This window comes from Lissotriton vulgaris, chromosome 9 (assembly GCF_964263255.1).
Source record: "Lissotriton vulgaris chromosome 9, aLisVul1.2, whole genome shotgun sequence".
NCBI classification, from domain to species: domain Eukaryota; kingdom Metazoa; phylum Chordata; class Amphibia; order Caudata; family Salamandridae; genus Lissotriton; species Lissotriton vulgaris.
The window spans coordinates 201,132,881-201,157,416 of NC_141697.1; positions in this window are offsets into that span (position 1 = coordinate 201,132,881).

Consider the following 24,536-nt stretch of genomic DNA (forward strand, 5'->3'; position numbering starts at 1 on the left):
TGAACAAGACAGAGGTCCTCATCCTGGGCTCCATGCCCACCGCCTGGGACGACTCCTGGTGGCCCCCCGCCCTGGGCACCGCACCCAAACCGACGAACCACGCACGCAACCTGGGCTTCATCCTGGACTCCTCCCTCTCCATGACCAGACAAGTCAACGCCGTCTCCTCGGCGTGTTTCAACATCCTGCGCATGCTACAGAAGATCTTCTGGTGGATCCCCACGGAGATTAGGAAGACCGTCACCCAGGCCCTCGTCACCAGCCGACTGGACTACGGCAACGCCCTCTACGCCGGAACCACCGCCAAGCTCCAGAAGAGACTTCAGCGGATCCAGAACGCCTCAGCCAGACTCATCCTCGACATCCCACGAAACAGCCACATCTCCGGACACCTGAGAGACCTGCATTGGCTCCCCGTCAACAAAAGAATCACCTTCTGTCTCCTCACCCACGCACACAAAGCCCTACACGATCAAGGCCCGAGCTACCTCAACAACCGAATCAACTTCTACTCTCCCAAACGCCACCTCCGATCAGCCAGCCACGCCCTCGCCGCCGTCCCCCGCATCCGAAGAGCGACAACAGGAGGAAGGTCCTTCTCCTACCTGGCCGCCAAGACCTGGAACTCCCTCCCTCCCGACCTGCGCCTGACCCAAGACCACCTCTCCTTCAGGAAGAAGCTCAAGACCTGGCTGTTCGAGCAGTAACGGCACCCCCCCCCACCCCCCCAAAGCGCCTTGAGACCCTACGGGTAAGTAGTGCGCTCTATAAATGTCTTGATTGATTGATTGAACTTTGCACAAGAAAATAGGATGTTGTTGAGGGGAGGTTTGACCTTCCTCGCACACCTCAATCAGAAGTTCAGAACCCACCACAATCCCCTGCCTGACTAGTTATAGTAGTGTCTTTTCATAACTATTAGCTCTCCGAACCCTCCCCCCAAGATACCCAACGAGTAGACAACCCAGAACATAACACACCCAACCTCTCAGTTGTGGAAGCAATGCACATGCACACCTTTCCTTTCGCTTGCTCATTCATGTAAGTCCACACCAAATACCACCAAGTCTATTTAAGTTCAACATTTTTATTTTGAATTGACAAGCTTTGTACGTTGTTCTATAATGGAGCACCAACAGGAATATCAATAACATTAAAACAATAAATATTGTTACAGTTACTTACAGTTGGGAATTAAATCATGATAACTAAACAGTGGTGGAAGCACCACCCTCACCTAGGTAGGAATATAGTTCATATAAATTTATATATAAAGATCTCTGAGTGAATTCTGGGGACCCCTCACCTTAGAAGAACCTAGTACTGGTAGTTACACAGGAGATCAGTAGTGGTGCTTTCAAAATGGAAAAAAAAGCACTTGCACAGATGATTTTAAATAGGCAATAGCACTGGATTAGTAATAGAATCTTAAGTTTTTTAAGACGGAGTGCTACATAGACCACTGTCACTCACTACCAAGAGAGACTACTGCCAATCGGAGATTGGCACTTATATGGCTACAGAATAGGGGTCAAAGAGAGCACATTCCTAAAGCACATGTAAGCATAAATGACTAATAAGTCATACTGTAATTGAGCAACAATCAAACTATACATATCCTGTAGTATTCACATTCGGACAGGACAGAAGAGCAAAAAAACTCATATTTTCATTTTCTTTATTTGAAGATCCATCATAAATGTGGAGTTGACAAGAAACAGCTGACACGTGTTTCGTCAGTTCTATTGATCAGTACCATGACTTTCTCAAGGCTATATAGGCGAAAAACTGTCAGGGTGCATCCAACCTCGTTTTGTATAAGATGGAATATAATGTAGGATTCAAAGATCATAACAATATGGTTTACAGACGAGCGAGAAAATAAGGAAATCCAAGGTCATTGAAATCCACTGAGATAGCTTGGATAAATTATCTGTGACGCCAAGACCGGTATGCCCAAGTCACACATTATAAAATACGATGGATGCCAGGCTCAGTAGATAAATGGTATGACTTAAACAATGTAAAGTTGAGGCCCTATAAAAAAATGTAAGCAGCACAATTAGTCTTGGTTAAAGATATGTTGTCCGGATGGTGAAAAAAGTATGCCACGTCGCAAAAGTATCATAGTCCGCATAGTAACGAAACCGAGGTTTCGTTACTATGTGGACCCACGTACTACTTCACCGCCTCTAGACATCTTTGGGGCAGTACTGCAGTTCGCTGATACTTTTGCGACGTGGCATACTTTTTTCACCTTCCGGATAGAGTGTGTTTTACAATTGTCTTGTTTTTTTCTTTTTGATATACAGCTACTCCTTCCAAACCAGATCGGAAAGTATTGGCCGCCAAGGCACGGGCCGCTAGCTGGAGGCAATCCGAGTAGAATATCTGCTGCTGATGGTCTTGGAAGAGAAGGAGGAAGAGGCGGCAGCAGCTGAAGCCTCCTCCAGTGCCCTGGGCCCCAGACACTGCCCTCCAGCCGTACGGCCCCACCGTTTGGCGGGTGTCCACCACCACCTTTCCATCTCTGGTGGCCCCCCCACTGCAGCGGCAACTGCCACGCTCTAAAGCGTGCGTCACCCTACTATAGGAGGCAGTGCGCATCCTCCAAAGACAATCCCGCCGGACATAGGAGACCCTGTCTATTGCCCCTTTTTTAATTCTTGTTTTGGTGGGTGGGAATTGGGGGTTGGGGTTTTGGACATTTGGGCTTTCTCGTTACGGACATTGGTTCGGGTTAGGGAGAGGGGTGGGTCAGGTTCTGTGGGTTTCAGGATAGTTTATTTTTGTTAGGGTTATATTAAATCTATATTTCTACCTCACATACAATATTGCTAAGGTTTTGAAGGTGGGGTTACTGTTTTACATCACACTGTTTCCTTGCTGGTGCAGGTCCACCCATAGCCAGTGTTAGATTTAAATAATTGGTTGACTCTGTAAGACACAAACAGATGGATGCGACAACCCTCACTGATTGAGTTGTTCTACTAGTACTTTCAGTCTCTCTCTTCTAGTCTATGCATTCTTTATTTGGACTCAAAGGGGTGTTTGAATTCTGATGTGATGTGAATTGGCACTTATATAGCGCGCCACGACTCCAAGGAGTATCTTGGCGCTTCAAATCCAGGTTGTCAGTTTACAGCAGAGTGTCAATGGTAAAGCTACCTGTCTGCGGGGAGGATTAAAATAGCGCTATGCATCCGGAGTCTGACAGAGAATAAATCCATGTTTTTAATAGTTTTCTGAATTTTTGCTCTGTTGCAGATTGACGCAGGGACGGAGGTAGTTTGTTCCATGCCTTAGCACCAATAACTGCTTTGGATTTTCCTCCTTTAGTCGTCAACCTAAACCTGGGAACATGGAACAAATTTGCTGTGGAGGACCTAAGTGCCCGTGATGGGTGGTATTGTCTAAAGTACTTGTGCAAATACAGTGGGCCTTGATGGTGGAAGGCTCTGTATGTGATGGTAAGAACCTTGAACAGGATGCGCTTACGTACTGGGAGCCAATGTAAGGCATCCAAAGCTGCAGAGGCCGAGGACTTTTTGGGCAATCTGAGGACTAACCTAGTGGCTGCGTGCTGGACCATTTGAAGTCTGTGCAGGGCTGATTTATTTAGCCCTGCATACAGACTATTACAATAGTCCAGCCTAGATGTTATTAGTGCTACAGCAACCGTTCGTCTAGCACTCAAAGAATTTTCTGAGACCCCTGATGATACTAAAGCATACCCCTGCTACGTCTTTGGCTTGTTGGTTAAATGACAGCGTATTGTCAAATTTAATGCCCAGGTTTCGTGCTGCATTGATAGTCTTTGGGGGAGCTTCTACCTTATCGGGCCACCAGTCTTGTGGGGAGAAACAGTTGTTAGGACCAAAAGGCACAATCTCTGTTTTAGCCGAATTACATTTTAATTGGTTGTGTGTCATCCACTTAAAAGTTGCTGCCAGGCATTCTTTCAATGTCAGTTCTGCATTAGAATGATTCTTATCGGCGTAGGCAATTGTACTTATGTTGAAGGAAGAGATTAATTTTAGTAGGGGGACCATATATAGGTTAAACAAAGTGGGGCTCAAGCTTGAACCCTGTGGAACCCCTGTTTTCATAATTTTTTCTTCAGAGCAGAAATCGCCCAACATAACGATCTGGCGCCTGTGCGCCAGATAGTTTTTTAAACCATTCGAGCACGGTTCCTGCTATGCCTGCATTAGCATGGCGATGTAAAAGGATAGCATGGGACACCGTGTCGAATGCTGCAGAGAGGTTTAATAGGATCAGGACATCCAACTTTCCTTGATCCAATGCAGCACGAATGGTTTCGGTAGATGACAAGAGTGCAGATTCGGTGGAGTGGTGAGTCCTGAAACCTGCTTGACAGGGATGCAGGATGTCATTTTCTTCCAGGAATGCCATCAATTGTTTATTAACATAAGATTCTGTGATTTTGCAAATAGCAGGGAGGAGGGAGATGGGGCGTAAATTAGACAGAGTTGTGGGGTCTGGTAGAACCTTTTTCTGCAGCGGTCTCACTGCCGCCACCTTCCATTGTGGGGGGATCTCCCCTGATTGGAGGGACGAGTTGATGATGGAGTTAATACATGGATTGACCTCATGTATTATGGATTTAAGCAACATAGGGGGGAGGGGTCAAAAGGGGATCCTGATTTTAGGGCAGATATTCCCCAAAGGGAGTCTTCTAGACTAATGTGGCTAAAGCTTTCCCATCTGGGTTCATGAAATTTCATATCCGTTTCGTTCCCAGTCTCTCCTTTCTCAAATAGGGGAAAGTCTTTTGTGAGGGTGTCTATTTTTTGGGTGAAATAGTTGGCTATGTCATTGCACAAAGTCTGGGAAGGTGGAATCGCTTGGGTTAGAACTTTGGGCTTAGTGAAGCTATTAACGATCTTAAAAATTTCTATTTGTTTGTTGTTGGATGCTTCGATGCGGGACGTACAATAATTGATTTTTGCAGTTTTAATAGAGGCATGATATAGTCTCCTAGCACTCTTATATATCTCCTTTGCTTCCTTCTCATAGCTCCATCGCCATTTACGCTCTAAAAGTCTGACTTCCACTAATTGTTCTTTAAGTTTGTCTGAGAACCAGGGAGCGGATAGTCTTCTTTTCCCTATGGAACCTCCAATTCTTTCCGGATTTCTAATCATATTCCCAATCTCTGTCATCCATCTCTCAAACCACTGATAGTCTTATGTGGTGTTCCCTGAGAGAGTTGGTTTACTCTCCTTCGTCCATCTACCAAGGTCAGGGTTCTCCATGATTTTTCCCCAACTTGATTGAAAACATGTCCATTATTAATTATGCCTCCCCCAAACTTCTCTTACCTTGCTTGATGTTTAACGTAGGCACAGCAATGGCTGCATGGTGATGATGGTTTCCTTTTTTCTAACATGCCATGATTGTAGTAATGGTGGTGGTAGTTGACACTGGCAGGGCAGCAGCATTTGCAAAAAAAAAATGCGACAGTCAGTCGCCTTTGAGAGACTGTTTGAGGAGTAGCAGAATGAAGTACAGTATAGAACTTACAGAGCAACAATATTATGCACAAATGTTTTACAACAAAACATAATGGTGGTGGGGATAGCCTACTAAATAGAGTTACAAACTATTGTTGTGTCGAGTCACTTGAATAAACCTACAGCGTAACAGTTAGTTCTGTGTATGAGGATGACAACCAATCCAATCAATGCTAGCAATTAATGCGGAGGTTGTTAAATAAAAATCACCTATAAAATATACTGCTCATTGGTGGGCAAGCGAAAGAAGATGATCACTCTGCCTTGAAATTGAAGTACTGTTGTTTTTGCCACATCCGCCCCAGCAAGCGTGTGATTCATTATTGGTGTACATTTAATTTAGTCACACCTCAATAAGTCACACGGCACAGGGGAAGAGGGTTAGGGTTTGGTAAATGGATGGGAAGGGGGGGTTTGGGCAAAGGTTTGAAAATGAAACACAGACAGTATGCATGAACAAACACCAAACAACAAACTCTGTAGACTACCATTTCCATATCAATATGTTAAGGGAGAAAAAAGAAATGCATGCATGATGATGATTGATAAGGAGACCCGGATTAAATACACTTCTTGTTCAGTTGTTCCGGACTTAATACTTTTACAGATAGCAAATAAAAATGTTAAATATTGGTAAGGATGAATCATAAACAGAGAGCAAACCTAATGATAATAACAACAACAAGAACACACTGTTGTAAAGTTTGTAGACAAAAAAAAGTATTAAATTATTTAAAAGATGATGAAAGTTGATACTGTTACTGTGTTATCCTGGTCAAAAATGTGGACAGGATTTGCATCTCAGCATTCCTCTTGGTCCTCTCGTCCATCAATCTTGGGTGTCGCCAGTCGCCATTGCCCGCCTGGAAAATGTAGATTTATAGGTTTAAGGTAAGTGTGCATTGTTATGTTTTCCCAAGTATATGGCCTGTAATTGTAGATGGAAAAACAAAAGGGATATTGAAAATCAAAGTTGAAAGAAATGCACAAGTTATGGTGTAGCACAAAAAGAACACTTTCCGAGGCAGCATGTATGCATCATCTCTACTCTGGTCTGTTTCCAGCATTGACCTTCAACATCAACAGGACAGAGCAGGCCCACAGTGATGACATGTTGCTTAGCACATCCTTCATTTAGAGTACTTTTTTTTAAAGAGTTGGACAAAGCACATATCCAAACATAGCATTTTACAATTTAAGTTAGTAAATCAAGGCACTGCAGTCATCCCACCCCTATTCTCGACTCCACTTCTACACAGACATTTGGGTCTGCTGTGGTTGTTCTTGACGCGTTTTCCTTTTATGCCACTCATGAAACGTCCTCCTGACTTTTTATTATTCCATCAATTATCTCCAATGCCTGTACTGACTGACTGTGAAGATCGGCCTGCAGTAGAAGTAATATTTTGTTATTACACAACAAGAGTAGAAATATTATTGACTTGAGTCACTCTTTAGTGTGTACAGTAAGACTACTACTACACTTTGACTTCACTTCATGCACAACAAACAAACAACAAAAATACAAACACCAATCGCTCAGAGTCAGGTGTCCAATGCATGACATTCATTTTCATTACCTATTCCTTCTCATCTTAAGTTAACGGGCTGTCTTTTGAGCCATCATCATCATGGACTGTGCTGTTGTCATACTCAGTGTGCAGCTTGACTCCCCTTCCTGTATTCAATCAAAAGCAATGTATCAAGCTGCAGTAGAAGTACAAATATCTTATTAAAAATATTTGCAAGGGGAAAATTGCCTTGAGTTACATATAATGTGTACTGTAGAAAGATGATTAGTGCACAATGACATAACTTCATGCACAACAAACAACAACAAAATCACTCAGTCTGCGACTCTGTGTACAATGCATGGCATTAATCCTTACCTGTTCCATCTCATTTTCAGTTAATGCTGGGCAGTCTCTCTCGGCTCTGAAAGGAGGATAGCTATAGTAGTCATCATTTTCCACTTCTTCTGGCGGGACTAGGAACGTTTTTATTTTTTCTTCTATTTTACATCATCTAATCATCATGAGGACAATGGATTTAGGGAGATTCAGCATGATGGAGCGGAGGAGCTGGATTCGGAGGACTGTACTGTGAAATGCAGACACCTGAAACTTGTATATTGAAATAAGAAGAGTAGAAGATGGTGGTAATGGATTTGTTGTGATTCAAAGTTTGTAACCGTAACAACAGACACACACATAAAGGAAAATAAGGAAGGAAGACAGTAAGTGCAAGCCAAATTGTCAGGGAAGTATAGCTCATACTCAAACTCTGGGGGTTTAGCCAGTAGTAGGTAATCATGTGACACACTACTTCTGTCACCTGAGCCGCAGTCCTCAACTTCCTCCCTTGATTCATGTATTGTGTAATTCAGTGGTATAAAGTGCTGATTCATTTTGATCATTGTTAATCTACCCACGTTTTTGGGCAAGAGACTGGTCCTTCTCACTGTTACAATGGAACCAGCAGCACTGAAAACACGTTCGGAAGAGACACTTGCGACAGGGCAAGCCAGATAGCTTATCGCCAGCCTGCTGAGCAGTGGCCATTCAGCACTTTTCCTATACCAATACTGCAACGGGTTTTGATCAATGTACACCTCTGTTGGGACGTCCAGATAGGCCTGGACCATCAGTGTTCAGGGGTGCTGCTGCTAACCTTTCGGGCTTTTTTCTCTGTGCATCAGCACTGTGCTTATAAATGCCTAACTGTAAATACCAATCGTGTAACGATTCTACTGGGCCTAATAATCCAGTTATTGTTGCTGTTGTCAATAGTGTAGGTGAGTGTTGTGATCCAAACGCACTGCCCTCAGCCTCCGTAGTTGCACTTTATGCCGCATGCCCTGCTACAGTACCTCTTGTGGGTTGATCTAGCAGGCTTTTAATTAGCAGCTGTCCATTTTCCAACTTACTCGCTGCCTCAGCTATCCAAGTTTTGTAGCGGGCAACATCAATCTCTGAAAAAGGAATGAATGTCTTCAGTCCCAATTTTGCCTGTGGATCCAGAATTGTGGCTAAAATGTAATGTTCTTGTGACAAAATCTTATTGTGCACCCTTGTATTTTCAGCTAAGCGATGGGCTAAGCTCTCCACCAAATATAGGCTTCCTTTTTTCATCTACACCTTTGTATGATGAAGACACCTTCTTCAGCTGATGCTCTAGCATTTGCAATAATTGTACTTTCTTCCTTGCTGACTTCACATGTGAAGACCTCAAAAGGACAAAGAATCTCAGTCAGGCATTTAACTAGGCACCATTGGTCCACCTGAAGGGTCATGCGATTCACAGTAGCATCCAGTCTTTGCAGGACATATTCATTGAGTGGCCTGTTCTGCTCAAACAGACGATCAAGCATGTAATACATTGAGTTCCAACGTGGTGCCACCTCCTGGAAGAGTGGTTTGACTGGCATATTATATTCACGTTGAATGATCCTTAGCTGCTTCCGAGCTTTAAAGGAATGGCTGAAATGAGTGCATATTCTTCAGCAGATGGTCAGTAAGTTGCTGACTGTGGGTTCTTTTTTCAGAAAGTCTTGAACTATAATGTTTATGCAGTCCGCCAAACACGGAGCCCTGAAATAGGAACCAATGTCCATGGCCTCAGGAACATTACTGCCATTATCTGTAGCAACAAAACCAACACTAAGCCCTCTTGGGCACAGCCATTCAAAAACCGTGCAGCGAAACTCATCTAAAATGTTTACAGCAGTATGAGATTTCTCCATGGCGAACATGGTTACAGTTGCATGTTTCCAAGTAGCTTTAGAAATCTTAGCTGTGTCAGCAGCGCCTTGTTCATATAGCTTATCACTAACCCCCACAATAGAGACCCAGTGTGCAGTGATGCACATGTAATCTGTGGCTTGGCAACTGGTCCACATGCCTGTTGTCAGGTGGCTATTGTGAACAGAACTCTGCTGCAAAGCTTGTCCAACCAATGCCAGCACATCATGATGTAGTGCCGGAACATCAATTACTGCAAAATAAGACCGTCCGGGAACCTTCAATTTAGGGCAGACGGCTGACACAAATTTAAGGAAACCCACCCCTTCCACAAATGAAAAAGGGAGAAGGTCCAGTGCTAACATTTTAGCCAGCTTCACATTGCATAACCGTGCCCTTGGGTGGTTGAGTTGGAACTGCCCCTCCAACCTAAGCATGCTCTGAATGGTAAGCTGGATTACTTTCCTTTGTGGTGCTGTTGTTTTAATTAACCCACTTAGGCTCAATGATGTTGTTTGTCTCATTGCAGTCGCCTTGGTGTCTCAGGCTGACTCTGAGTATGGCTCTTACTGCAGTGCCACTCAGATGTTACTGGGGAAGATGTGAGCGGAACCACTACACTACTGGGGACAGGGCTAAAAATGCCTCCCTCTTCTCCACCTTCCACCGCAATAATATCATCCCCTGATTCTTCATGTCCAACTTCAATGTTTTTTTTTTTACTTTGTTTTAAGTGAAGAATGTGATTCTACCACACAATAGTGTGGTGTATTCTGAGATGACTTGCTTGGCCTCCGGTACCATAGTTTGTACCAAGCTTACCGCGCCAAACACCTGTGCCACAAATTGAGCATATGGCAACGTTCTCCTCCTTGGTGCTAACAGAAAAGAAGTCCCAAACTGGGGAGGAGAACTTTCTGGCACTGCTGGATCTGCCACTTTCAATACCAGATGAACTGGAGGGCGTGCTTGGAATGTGACTCTGTGCAGCTACACTGTGACTTTTACTACCACTACCTACTCAGATTGTTGAGCTGGATGTAGTGGGTCCCTGCCGGGCCTTTGAAAATATGGCAGCTGGAGGTCGTGGTGGTGCAACCTGTGTTGGTGGTATCAGTGCTACATCCCGCTCAGTAGCAGCCTTTCCGGATAGGGTGAGAATGTTGGTCTCCATCTTCTTTGGGGGGGAGTGATGTGCGTGATGACTGGCTCGTCTTCATCAACATCATCTCCCTCCTCTACATCTACCTCCATAACTCTAAGTTTTTCTGGAACCTTCCTTTCCAGAAGCATTGTCTTGTGGCGTGCATCACTCTCAGACTGAGCTGGTGGCTGCCAAGTGCATCACATTCATCAGAAACGGAGCTTGAAGAAGAAGATGATGGACTAAGCCTCCTTTTCCTTGCTGGTGGTCTGGAAGACAATAGATCTTCCGAAACAGTGGTTTGCTCCACTTTTTTTCTGCTGGAAGCTCGATTTCCTGAAATGCCCCTAGTTCAGGAGCGGCTGCTGCTGTTGTTGCAGCTGCTGCTGATGTTGTTACGGCTGCACACTTATCTGCTGAGTTTCCGCCTGCGTTGATTGTGTCCTACTTTGCCATAATGACATTTCAACATCGCTGCTCGTTAGTAGACTGGCTACCTCTGTCACACTCAAGGGCTTGGGCCTAGGTTGATGGGGTTTGACCGCTGGTGCGGAGGTGCTGCTCCCATCTTGGTTCCTGGACAACGCTGCTGCAGGCGTAACATTTTTTTGTCCCAAAAAAAGCATTTGCCGGCACACCAGTTGTGGTTAATGGCACTTTTTCTGTTCCTTCTTCTCGCCGGCAACTTTCTTGGTACTGGACCTGGTACTTTTCTTTGGGGCCATCTTCTTCAGATGGCAGGCAGGACGCAGATGCACAACAAGTTGTGGTCAGTCATGGACGTGATGCTCAGCTGGACTTCTGTCTGGCTGGCAGTACAACGGGTGATGATGATGACTTCTCCTCCTCTGGCTTTTTGAGAAACTTAAAGCAAATGAGCCAGGAGAAGAACATCGGTGAAATGTTGCATTTTTTGTTGTGGTTCAGTTACTACTGTACTAGTGCAAACAAAAGATATAGTCTAGCCATTTCTGAGACTTTGTCAACAAAGGCTATGTTATACTACTGTGTACACACACTACACTCTCACGAAGGATAGGAAAAAGAATAAGAACCACCAAAATAAAAATGTAATGGAAGTGGGTTGGACCCTATTTGCCATTAAATTATTTGATCATCACATTATTCATAGAGCTGCTGCTGGCAAAGGGGGTGGATGGATGGAAGCAGTAAGCCAATAGGAAAACCATGCAGGCCTAGATGGCAAAAGCAGGACACTAATAACTCCCAACACAAAAAAAGGCCACTAGCCACATGGACACTCACAAATCACAAGCAACAAGCAGGGGGCCTGGGAAACACCAGGAGCTGACAAAAGGCCTATAAAGGCCATGCAAAGGATGCATGCTAAAGCACACTGCTCTGCCTTTATAATGCAACAAAATGCAAATACGAAAATTCACAGGCCCCAAAAAGGTCTGCAGGGTACATGCATTGCACACCAACACACACCAGACACACAACCAGGCATGTCTTTAAGACGCCCAACATCAGAAAGCTCACCCGAAACAAACACACTTCCCAACTCAATCCAATGCCATCCATTCCCTAAATGATGTCTAAAAATTCAACAGACCACACAGAAACACTTGATTTATAAAGCTGTGGCTATCTGCTCTGAGTCTACTGGATGAAAGCAGGCCTGTTGGCAGACAAGGCCAGGCAAGCTTGCAGGCCTAGGCTTCAAAATGGCCACCAGCCACATGGCCAGGCCCAACATCAGAAAGCCCACCCCAAAAAAACACATTTCCTAACTCAATCCAATGCCATCCTTGCCCTAAATGATGTCTAAATTCAACAGACCACACAGAAACACTTAATTAATCAATTAATCAATCACTTGATTAATGTCAAGCTATCTTTACTTGCCTGATGTGCGCTCGCTTGCCTTGCTGTGATTTTATTATTTTAAAAATACTCTGCACTATCACGCTGCTCGATTCTAGGACGCAGACGCTCATCACTATTTTGGACATCCTTGGGGGCGATAAATAGATCTTACCTGCACTATAATTGTTATTCACCCGCACTTTGCAGGACTTAGGCCGATCCAGGGCTCGTTAGGACCGTATCGCGGCGTTTTGGCCACCATCTTGGGTGTGGGTAGCCAGGAGGTGCCGATTCACAAGCGCCATCTTGGTTGAGGGGCCAGAGGTTTGCCTCGCAGGACTCCCACGCTTAACGGTATTTAAGATGCATACCGGTCAAGCGCGCAGCGTAGGCGCGCAGCAGGCGCGCAGACAGCGCGCCGGAGCTGGGTCAGAGGTAAGCCCGTTTGCGCCAGTTCACGCTCAGGTTGCGACCAGCGCCAGTCATGCTACTTCTCCTGCTCCTTCCCGCCAGGTGTACTCTAGGGAAGAGCTTGTTCAGCTTGACCAGCACCACAAGGTGAGTAGCCTGACGGATACTATCACCAGTGGCCCCGGGGTACTATCTTGCGGTCTGCTTAATGTTCGGTCCCTCTGTAAACACCATGTTGAAATTTCACTCTTAATCGAATCCTATGGGTTGGATGTGCTTTTTCTCACAGAGACATGGACTCGAGCTGACAGTGATTTATTTATTTTTTTATTTATTTTATTTCATTTATAAGGCGCACAGCTACCCAACAAAGGGTTTCCCGGCGCCACAGATCCCGATGTAATAAGCTATGGCATGCTAGATATTAAATAGCCAGGTTTTTATGGCCTTCCTGAATTTTACGTAATTCAGCTCTGTTCTCAGTGTCGGTGGCATTGAGTTCCAGAGAGATGGTCCAAGAACTGAGAAGGACTTTCCACCCATGCGCGCCAGTTTGAATTTTGGAATTACAAAATGATTTGCCGTGGAGGACCGCAGAGTCCTGGTGGGGCGATAGGGGCACACCAGGTTCTGCAGATATTTAGGGGCCGTATTAGTAGAAATGCTATGCATAAAACATAAAGTTTTGAATTTGACTCTGTTCTCAACCTTTAACCAATGAAGTTTCCTGATATATTTGGTGGTAGGTGTAGAGAATGGAATTTTACATAACAGTCGTGCTGCTGCATTTTGTACAGTCTGTAGTCTGCGGACAGTGGCCTTATTTGCCCCCAGATACAAGACATTACCGTAGTCGAGCCTTGATGTCACTAAAGCATTGACTACGGTTTTTTTAGAATTTTCCGGTAGCATCCAGCATATCTTTTTTAGCCACTTTAGGATGGCAAAACAAGTGGCAGCGGTTTTTATCGCTTGTTGGTGGAGGTTGAGCGAGTCATCAATAATGACTCCCAAATTGCGGGCATTTGTGACCGGTATGGGGGGAGTACCCATTTCAGAGGGCCAGTGCTGGGGGCCCCATAACTCTTTGTTTTTTCCCAACAGGATTAACTCCGTTTTTCCGCCGTGATGTAGAACTTGGATTGGCCTGCCCTCTGGGCTATAAAATCAGGCATAATCCTCGTGTGGGGAGCAGAGGTGGAGGCGTGGGATTTATTTTTAGAGACACTTTGGCTATATCTCAGTTTGAGATTAATGAGGTCCAAGGTTTTGAACTCATGGGCTTTGATCTCAAAGGGTAAATAGGAGTTCTGTATTCGGGGCTGTTATGTTATAGACCACCTGGTAATACACTATCTACTCTACCTGAGCTGACTGATCTTATTTATGATCTCTCACATGCCAGGCTAATAGTCTTGGGGGATTTTAATTTGTGGCCAAATGGGCCGTTTTATACAGCTTATAGAGATCTTTGCCAGGCTTGCAGCAATATACAACTGCAACAGCTGGTACTCTCCCAGACTCATTTGAAGGGCCATGCTTTAGATTTAGTTTTTGTGGATGTCACTCAAGCCATGATTAGGGACATAACTATCCAATGTTGGACAGACCATACTCTTGTCCATTTTTCCCTATACTTCCCTGCTGACTCATTGAGAGATAGTAGCTCAGCTTCTACCAAACTCGGTAGGCAATGGTCTAGACTCCTGAAAAATTCTAGTCCACTATCTTTGTTAGCCGGTGGCTTCTCCTTTGGGGAAAATGTGGAAGAGAGCTACTGAAGGCTGTGCCAGCAAATTACAGATTCCTTGGATAAAGTGGTTCCCTTGCAGAGAGCTAGGGGTAGGCATAAGCTTGCCACGCCTTGGTATTCTAATGATCTTCTTCAGCTGAAACTGCGGTGTAAACAGGCGGAAAGAGCTTGGAGGAAGCATTATTTAGAGCCAGATAGAGCTTTTTTCAAACAGTCACTTTTGGATTATAAAGCACAGATCAAGTGTGCTAAAGCCAAGTATCTCGAGAACATGCTGTTGCAGGCAACAAACAAGTCGCAGACTTTGTTTAAAATTGTTAACGACCTCTCCCGTCCAGCTTGTGCCACGAATAATATCCCGGCCTCTCAGTCCCTTTGTGACTCCTTGGCAGCCGCATTTGAGGACAAAATCGCCACCATTTTGAGTGGACTTTCCAGCCTAGTTACTCCCTGCCTCCAGCCCTTGGAGGTTTCAGCACCCCTATCTATTCCAGGTGATCCAGAGGAAGTAGCAGGCCAACCTCGGCTGGATAGTTTCACTCTCTCCCTTCTCTCGTGGATTTCTGTGCTCTGGCGAATGGTGTTTCATCGGGCTCTCCGATGGACCCGCTGCCTCATAAATTGTGGAAGGTGCTCCAAGAGGAACTCTTCTCTCCTCTTTATTCTATCTGTCACCAGTCCTTCCTTACCGCCACAATGCCTGAATGTTGGAAACTAGCAGTGATCTCTCCTCCTTTGAAGAAGCCCACACTGGACCCTACCTGCACGGCAAACTATCGGCCAATCTCGCTGCTCCCTTTTCCTGTTAAGATCATGGAGAAACTTGTCACTCAGTCTCTGTCCAGCTTTTTGGAAACCAACATCTGTCTAGACGTGGGGCAGTTCGGCTTCCGGCCAGCCCATGGCATGGAATCTGCGCTGGTAGTCGTTCTGGACGATCTTCGTTCACGGGTCGACCCTGGTCGGGCAGCTTTTTTAGTGCTGCTCGACATGTCGGCCGCGTTTGATACGGTCAGCCACGCTATACTTATCAGCAGACTGGAAGAGATCAGGGTAGCTGGGTTGGCGCGGGATTGGCTAGTTTCCAACCTTCATAACAGACATCAGGTGGTGGCTCTGCCGCCTTTTAGATCTGGCAACAAAAGAGTAGGGCAAGGAGGGCCCCAGGGGTCGTCAATCAGCCCAATTTTATTCAATCTGTATCTCTGGCCCCTGATTACATTGATCAAATCTTTTGGTATCTCGGTAATTAATTATGCCGACGATACGCAGCTCATCTTTTCCTTTGAAGGCAAAGATGCTGTGTCTAAAGAAGCTTTCCATCATTGTATGACAGCTACTGCGGACTGGTTGCAACATAATTCCCTCCAGTTCAATGGATCCAAGACGGAGGTGCTGTATTGCTCTACAGACCGTACCCCGCGTCCTTTGCCGGCGGATTTCTGGCCAACATCTTCCTTAGGCACGGTGGCGGCGGCGGATTCCTCCCACAACTTTAACTGCTGGAACACCGCGTTTTGGAGCAGATCCCTTTCCCCTCCGGGGCTCTTGTGTACCATCAGAAGCAGCGGACATCTTGGGTGGGGGCTGGGGATTGGAGCGGTCTAGTCGTCACAAGGACGCTAGACCGGTATATAACGCAGCCATGCTGACGCGCAGCGGGCACGCGCGGCGGGCTCGCCGGAGCACCGCCGGAGTCACGCCAGAGTCCAGCCCGTCTGCGCCCGTCCGCGCACGGACGGGCCCGGGGGCGGGGACTCCTGGCCAAGGGCTTCTCTACTCCAGGGAGGAACTATACACCCTTAATAGAGGTGAGCAGCTTGTAGATCAGGCAGTCCTGTTGACGCTTAAGAAACACGCTATACTGCATCCCGATAAGGCCACGCCCCCGCCGGTTCGGTTTCCTACATTAAAGATAGGGAGCCTTAACACTCGCTCGCTCCATTGCCATCACTTAGAGATCTACAGCATGCTTCAGGACAGTGACATCGATATCCTGACTCTCTCAGAGACCTGGACGGGCGAGAACTCAATGCCGGATATAATCGCCGCTCTACCAAGCGGATATGATGTGATGTGGCACAACCGCCCAGGTGGCGCCCGGGGAGGCGGGGTAGCTATCTTCTATAGGAAGACCCTGTTAGTTGAAAAGTTACTATCTGAGACAATTGATCTGACGGATGTGATTGGGGTAAAGGTCACTGTGCACGATGTGTGCTGGGTGATCCTGTCAGTCTACCGTCCGCCCAATTCAACTCCACTCTTCAATGATCTATTCTGCCCTATTATATCCGATTTATGTTCCAGATATATGAAAATCCTGGTAACTGGAGATTTCAATTTACATTTGGATAAACCCAACTGGGACTTACCCACGCGCCAGTTGGACACTTTAATGTCTGCGGTGGGTTTTAAACAAATTGTAGATGTTCCCACACACGAAAAAGGTCACACCCTTGACCTTGTGTGGACCACAGATGCCAGTCTAACCCTTATAGACGTAGCCCCTTGCGTCTGGTCTGACCACCACCTGATATCCTGTGAGGCCCGCATCAAAGGCTGTATCACCAGCTGTCCGCCTGGTATCAGGAAAACCCGGAAATGGGCCGAGGTTGATCTAGCATCCCTGACTAAAGCGCTCCCGGCAATATCCCAGGCCACTGATCTGGAATGCAGCTTGGATTGTGAATACTCTGATCTTGCCGGGAGCATGACCCGGGCCATTGATCAAATAGCGCCGGTGAGACTACAGCAAATAAAGCGATCCGGTAAAGGAGCTCCTTGGTTTACGCCAGCCTTAAGGGAAACAAAAAGAAAGCTCAGAGCTCTAGAAAGAGTATGGAGGAAAACCAAACAGGACTCTGACAGGAAATGCTATAAAGTGTCCCTTCAACAATATAAAAACTTGATGACCCAAGCTAAAGCGGACCACTTCGAGTCCCGCCTAAGTCAGGCAGCGAATATTCAGAAAGAGACCTTTAAAATATTGGCAGAGTTGAGCAAAAAAACCGACAATTCTAGGGCTCCTATGGATTGCAAAACCTTTCAGGCCTACTTTTTAGAGAAGGTGAAGCTCATTATCCAGGAGATAAAGATTGGGGTGGGATCAGGGACTGCTATAACACCAGCATCTGAGATCGTGACCGACTGTTCCCTTGAAATATTCCCAGAGATGGATGCATTGATCCTAGAACAACTGATGAGGAAAATCAAATCTGGTTCCCCAGCTGACCCGTGCCCACCCGAGATCTTCCGTGTGGCGCGCCCCTTGCTGGAGGAGCGTATCATCTCCCTCCTCAATAGATCTCTAGACACGGGGTACTTACCGGCTGAACTGAAGGAGGCGCGTGTAAGACCTTTATTGAAAAAGCCTGGATCTGATCCGGCGGTGTTAAAGAACTACAGACCTATTTCCCAGTTGCCCTTCCTTTCTAAAGTTCTTGAGCAGCATATACTAAAGTCCCTGTCCCTCTATTTGGAAACTCACCATCTACTCCACGAGCGACAGGCAGGTTTTCGTGCTCATCACAGTACCGAGTTGGTGATGCTATCGGTGTTGGATGAGCTAAGAGGCATGGCTGACTGCAAGAAACCGAGCGCCCTGATTTTGCTGGACCTATCAGCGGCGCTCGATACTGTCAGCCATGCCTTGCTTTTGGACAGACTGAGGGACTTTGGGATTAAGGGCCAGGCCTTTCAATGGTTGCAATCATTCCTTACAGGAAGGACCCAAAAGATACAACTGGGGGACGAAACATCTGAGGTGGGGATTTTAGAGTGTGGGGTGCCACAGGGGTCCGCCCTGTCCCCGCTTCTATTTAACCTCTACCTGCAACCATTGATTGCTTCTCTGGCCACTATGGGCTGTAAAGTCTATAACTACGCGGACGACACGCAACTGCTGCTAAGTGTCGATGACACCACGGCCGCGCAACTCCAAACTCAGAACATCTTGCGGTTCACAGTGCAATGGATGACAGATAATCTGTTAAAAATCAACCCTGACAAGACCGAGGTACTAGTGATTCCATCTACTGCCTCACCTTGGGGTGATCTCTATTGGCCTACAGAGCTGGGCCCGGCTCCAAAACCAAGCTCGTCTGTAAAGAGCTTGGGGATCAAACTGGATGACGATCTGTCAATGGCCCCTCAGATCTCTGTGGTTGTGGGAAGTTGCACGAACATCATTAGGCAACTGCGGAAGTTAACTCCTGTCCTCTCACAACCCATGATGCGATCAATAGTAACGGCCACCATCATCTCCAGGATTGATTACGGGAATGCCCTGTACCTTGGCTTACCGAAAACTCTGACCAGTAGACTCCAGGTCATAATGAATGACGCTGCCCGGTTGATTTTCAGATTACCGAGGAGATCTAAAGCTACTCCCTTACTACAAAGCTTGCACTGGCTCCCCATCAAAGAAAGAGTGGAATTTAAGAACTTATGCACGGCCCACAGGGCAATCTATGGGAAAGCCCCAACTTACATCAAAGATCGTCTGCAACTTTATTGCCCCACGAGAACACTTCGATCCTCAGACTCCCAACTACTGGTCTGCCCCCGCTACAGGCTAGTGACCAAGGGAGGGAGAGCCTTCTCAGTGCTAGTCCCTCAGTTATGGAACAGGTTGCCGGAGGCACTGCGTCGGGAAGGGAACCTACTACGATTCAGGAAGAGCCTAAAAACATTCTTGTTCAGAAAAAGCATGAGCACAGTATAATCCAGCTCCCATCTTGCTAAGTTATTGTTACTACTATCTTTCCTGGCGCTTAGAGGCCTGCAGGTGATTAGGCGCGCTATAAAATCCCATTAACAATAACAATAACAATAACAACCTGGGGGTCATGTTTGGCCCTAATCTACAACTGGATGCTTTTGTCAATAAGACAATCGCCATCTGCATGCTGTTGCTCCGTACCCTGCGTAAGATCCTTCCCATGCTTCCAGCGCAGGCTAGACCGGAGGTAGTGCGTGGCATAATTCTCAGTAGGCTAAACTACTGTAACGCACCGCTTCTGGGCGCACCTAGCACCTTGATCAGTAAGCAGCAGCGCATACAGAATATGGCAGCCAAGCTTGCCCTTCCTCGGTCATGCTTTGCCTCCTCCTCTTTGGCGCTTAAAGAGCTTAATTTGCTGCCTGTCCAGCAGCGTATTTGTTTTAAAGCATCTTGCTTAGTCTACAAGGTCCTTCATGGTCAGGGGCCGGTTTTGCTGAAAGAGATTTTTTCATGGTACTCCACCGCCAGACCTCTACATTCTTCCTCGGCATGTTTGGTGATAGTTCCTAGAATACAGAGGCTACGGATGGGTGGCCGTTCTTTTGGCTACACAGCCGCTAAACTTTGGAACTCACTCCCCTTGTCTCTGAGGAGCCTGGGTGAACTCTCATCCTTTAAAAAAGGTTTTAAGACTATCTTTTCCCCAGAGCAGTGTAACTTTGTGATTGCGTAATTGGTCAGGTAGAGTCAAAGCGCCAGGATACCCTTTGGGTGACAGTTTTTTGCGCTATAGAAGTATGCGATACATACATACATAGATTAATAAAGCTCTGGCTGCCTGATCTGAGCCTACCGGATGAAAACAGGCCTGTTGACAGACAAGGCCAGACAAGCTTGCAGCCCTTGGCTTCAAAATGGCCACCAGCCCCATGGCCAGGCCCAACATTAGAAAGCCCTCCCCAAAAAAACACATTTCCAAACTCCATCCAATGCCATCCATGCCCTAAATGGTGTCTAAATTCAACAGACCACACAGAAACACTTGATTAATAAAGCTGTGGCTACCTGCTCTGAGCCTACTGGATGAAAGCAGGCCTGTTGGCAGACAAGGCCAGACAAGCTTGCAGGCCTAGGCTTCAAAATGGGCACCAGCCACATGGCCAGGCCCAACATCAGAAGACCCACCCCAAAAAAACACTCTTCCCAATTCAATCCAATGCCATCCATGCCTTAAATGATGTCTAAATTCAACAGACCAAACAGAAACACTTGATTAATAAAGCTGTGGCTACCTGCTCTGAGCCTACTGGATGAAAGCAGGCCTGTTGGCAGACAAGGCCCGACAAGATTGCAGGCCTAGGCTTCAAAATGGCAACCAGCCACATGGCAGGGTCCAACATCAGAAAGCCCACCCCAAAAAAACACATATCCCAACTCAATCCAATGCTGCATGCCCTAAATTATGTCTAAATTCAACAGACAAACAGAAAGGCTTGTTTAATGCAGCTGTGGCTACCTGCGTTGAGCCTACCAGATGAAATCAGGCCTGTTGGCAGATAAGGCCAGACAAGCTTGCAGGCCTAGGCTTCAAAATGTCCACCAGCCACATGGCCAGGCCCAATAACAGAAAGCCCACCACAAAAAAACACATTTCCCAACTCAATCCAATACCATCCATGCCCTAAATGATATCTAAATTCAACAGACCACACAGAAACACTTGTTTAATGCAGCTGTGGCTACCTGCTCTGAGCCTACTGGATGAGAGCAGGCCCGTTGGCAGATAAGGTCAGACAAGCTTGCAGGCCAAGGCTTCTAAATGGCCGCCAGCCACATGGCCAGGACCAACAACAGAGAGCCAACCCCAAAAAAACACATTTCCCAACTCAATCCATGCCCTAAATGATGCTTGAAAATGAATTACATTCAAAAAACACCAAAGGAACAGTTGCTTCATCAAGCACCCACCCCTGAGGCCATGGCTAGCTCTGGGCCTACTGACTACTACTACCCACAACATTTTGTAAAAAGGAATGATAGTTACCAAAATTAAATTGTAGTTGCAACAACTGCAATGCCCCTAATCAAACAGACACAACAACCACTTACTTGTAAAATATCCAATTAAAAAATCCTCAAATCCAATGGCAATGATGCAGAAGACAAAAACAGTGATCTTTCCAGCTCACAATCCAAAGGCAGAATGAGCAGGAGATGGACAAAGCACTGGGAGGAGCCTGCTAGACAGGATAAGGAAGTTGGAGATACTGTGGCACGTCCTCCCTCTCCCCCCATTTTAAAAAAGAACTCCTTGCACAAAAAAGGACAGCCAAATGTCATTCTGAGGATTTTTTTCATCCAAATCATCATTTGCGGAAGGTTTAAGCTGCTAGAGCTGATATTCTTCTCCAAATTGAACATTTTACCTGTTCAATTTCTCGAGCTTCACATTACTTTCGCCAGATGTCAATGTTGCGTCCAAAATGACGTGTTTGCGTTCTGTCACTCCCTGTCGCCTTTGATATGACGTGTTTGCGTCCTCACACTTTTGTTTACGGTGGAGAATGACATGTTAGAGTTCTCTCGCTCCTTGTCCCGTTCAATATGACATGTTCGCGTCCTCATGCTCTCGCTCGCGGTGGAGAATGACGTGTTCGAGATCTCATACTCTTGCGGTGCATGATCACGAGACGAATGAAGTGATCGCGGGCGCGAACTCTCGTAAAATGGCTACCAACAATCCAACATCTCCTGGAGCACGCGACCGGAATTTGGGAAAACTTGTTGGCGAATGCGGGGATCCAGGTAAGGCGATCGCATGCGTCAGAACGTATTTTTACAGCTCGAGCATGATTAAAACTCGCTGCGGATCGCGGATATTTGGGCATTTTCACGCTCTCTGCGGAATGCAAAAATGTCAAATTATCGCAATTTCAACGAGCAGAACGGAATTTGACGCCCAGTCCTAGTTGGAATAGTTCATTAAACTAACTTCAAAGCAATGTTCTGGTAACAGAGCTGCATGATATTGTGCTGGAGCTAACCTCTTTATAGTTATTAAACGAGATGTACATACCCATTGTGAGCACAGTCACTCACTAAAATTGCTGAATTGAGTGCAAATACACAAAGTAAGAAAGCAAGTGGAGAAAAACCAATGCAAATATGTTAAAAATGGGTTCTCTAGTTGGTAGGGATATGCACCCTATCCAAGTAGGGACCATTACTCTAGTCAGGGTAAGTCAGATACGCATCCTAAATTAACCCTTGCCCAACCGCTAGTAGCTTGGCAGAGAGCAGGCAGGCTTAACTTAAGAGGCAATGTGTAAAGTATTTGTGTAACACAAAATTTAGCAAACCAGTGAAAAACATATAGAGCTTAATTATATTAACAAAACTGAAATAGCTAGAACTGTAGTTATAATTTTTAAAGAATATTTAGAATTTTAGTGCTTAATGTCATTAGGCGCCAACCAGTGCTATCTGGTCGCGCTGGACCGGGTCAAATCTGAAAAGTCAAGCAGAACGCGATGGAGCATGTGTCAGATACAGAATCCGTACAGGCCACACTAAAACAGTACCTTCGCTGAGAAAAGCGTTAAAGTCAAGAAGCAGCTGAAAGGAGCAGAGGAGGCTTTATGTTGCCACCAATCTGAATGATTGTAGGTGGTGCGTCGGTTCAAGTCAAGCAGTTGGGTCCCATGTTGTCATCAAGCTCTGACCGCTGGAGGGAATTTGATGTCTCCACGTCATGCTGTTAGCACTGTGGAATCCTCAAATGCTGAGATGTGTCGGCTGAATGTTATGGTTCCGACCTTTGCAAGGCAGGCGTTGCATGGAATCTTGTAGATCAGCACAGGAAACAAACATCTGAAGTAACTTCCAGGAAACAGATGAATGTCTTGAGTAGTTATTCATTTGGTTACATGGATAGGAGCTAGCTAAAGGAAGCAGCCAACTCCAACTGTACTTAACTCAAGAGTGAATCAATACACATTCCACTGAATCTAGGCAGTGACAGAGCATTCTTAGAACAATTAAACCAGTGCATTAGCAATATACAAAACATTAGAAACTTAACATAACACAGATGACTACCAAGGGACCAAGACTAGGATGGAACCACTTGGTAGGGAAGGACTCACAGGTGCTGGTTGGTAGGTTGCAGACAGTCTTCGATGCCCCTGAGACTGCAGAACAGATAGCAAAGAGGCAAGTCCCTTGAGTCACTTGGTTCTGCAGATATAGAGATTCAGGTCTTGAAATCTCTATCTGACAAACAGCAGCCCTCATCCTCTTGGACCTGTCTGCTGCATGGTACACTCTCTCCCACCACATCCTTATAAACAGAGGTCACCACATCGGGATCCAAGGAAATGCCCTCAAATGATTTGCCTCCTACCTCACCAGCTGAACCAAAAGGATTTGCCTCTCACCTTTTTCTTCAGAAGACAAGGAGATTATCTGCAGAGTCCCCCAAGGATAATACCTTAGCCCAACCCTCTTCAACACCCACATGTCACCCTGGCTGACACCCTCGGATAGCATGAACTCAACATCATCTCCTACATCAATGACAACCATTTCATCCTCTCACTATCTGAGCATCCGTCTGTCACAAAAGTCAACTTCCACAGATACATGAGGAACGCCGCAAAATAGATGAAGGGCAACTGCCTCAAACTCAACAAGGACAAGACAGAAGGCTTTTACTTTGGAAACAAAATCTCACCATGGAATGACACATGGTGGTCCACGGAGCTCAGTACACCTCCTTTCTCCATCAGTCTATGCCCTCAACCTTGGCATCACGCTGGACAACAAGCTATCCATAAAGAAACAAGCCAACATACTCTCCTCCTCTTGCTTCCACACCCTTTGCATGCTACACAAGATTTTTAGGTGGCTTCTGGGAAACACCAGGTATAACTTCACGCAGGCCCCCATCACAGGCAGACTGGAATACAGAATTACATTCTACAATGGCATCACAACACGCCTTCTGAAGAGACTACAGACTATACAGAACTCAGTGGCAAGACTCATGCTCAACCTCCCAAGAAAGACCCAGATCGCACCACATTTCAAGAAACTGAACTAGCTCCTGATTCAGAGATACCAGTTCAAGATGCTTACCCATATCTACAAAGCTTTGCACTACGACGGACCAGCATATATCTTTTTTTTTTTTTAATATTTTTATTGATGTTAGCAGGATAACAAAAAAGGCGAAAGCAACAGAAGTTCGCAAATAATTTCATACCAATATTTGTGCAGAGAAACAATAATCATATATGTTATAAACAAGCACAAATCTGATATATAAACAGAGTAAAGAGAGTTCCTATTACAGAATTAAGCCGAAGAGGCTTAGCAATCATAAAGTGTTATAACAACA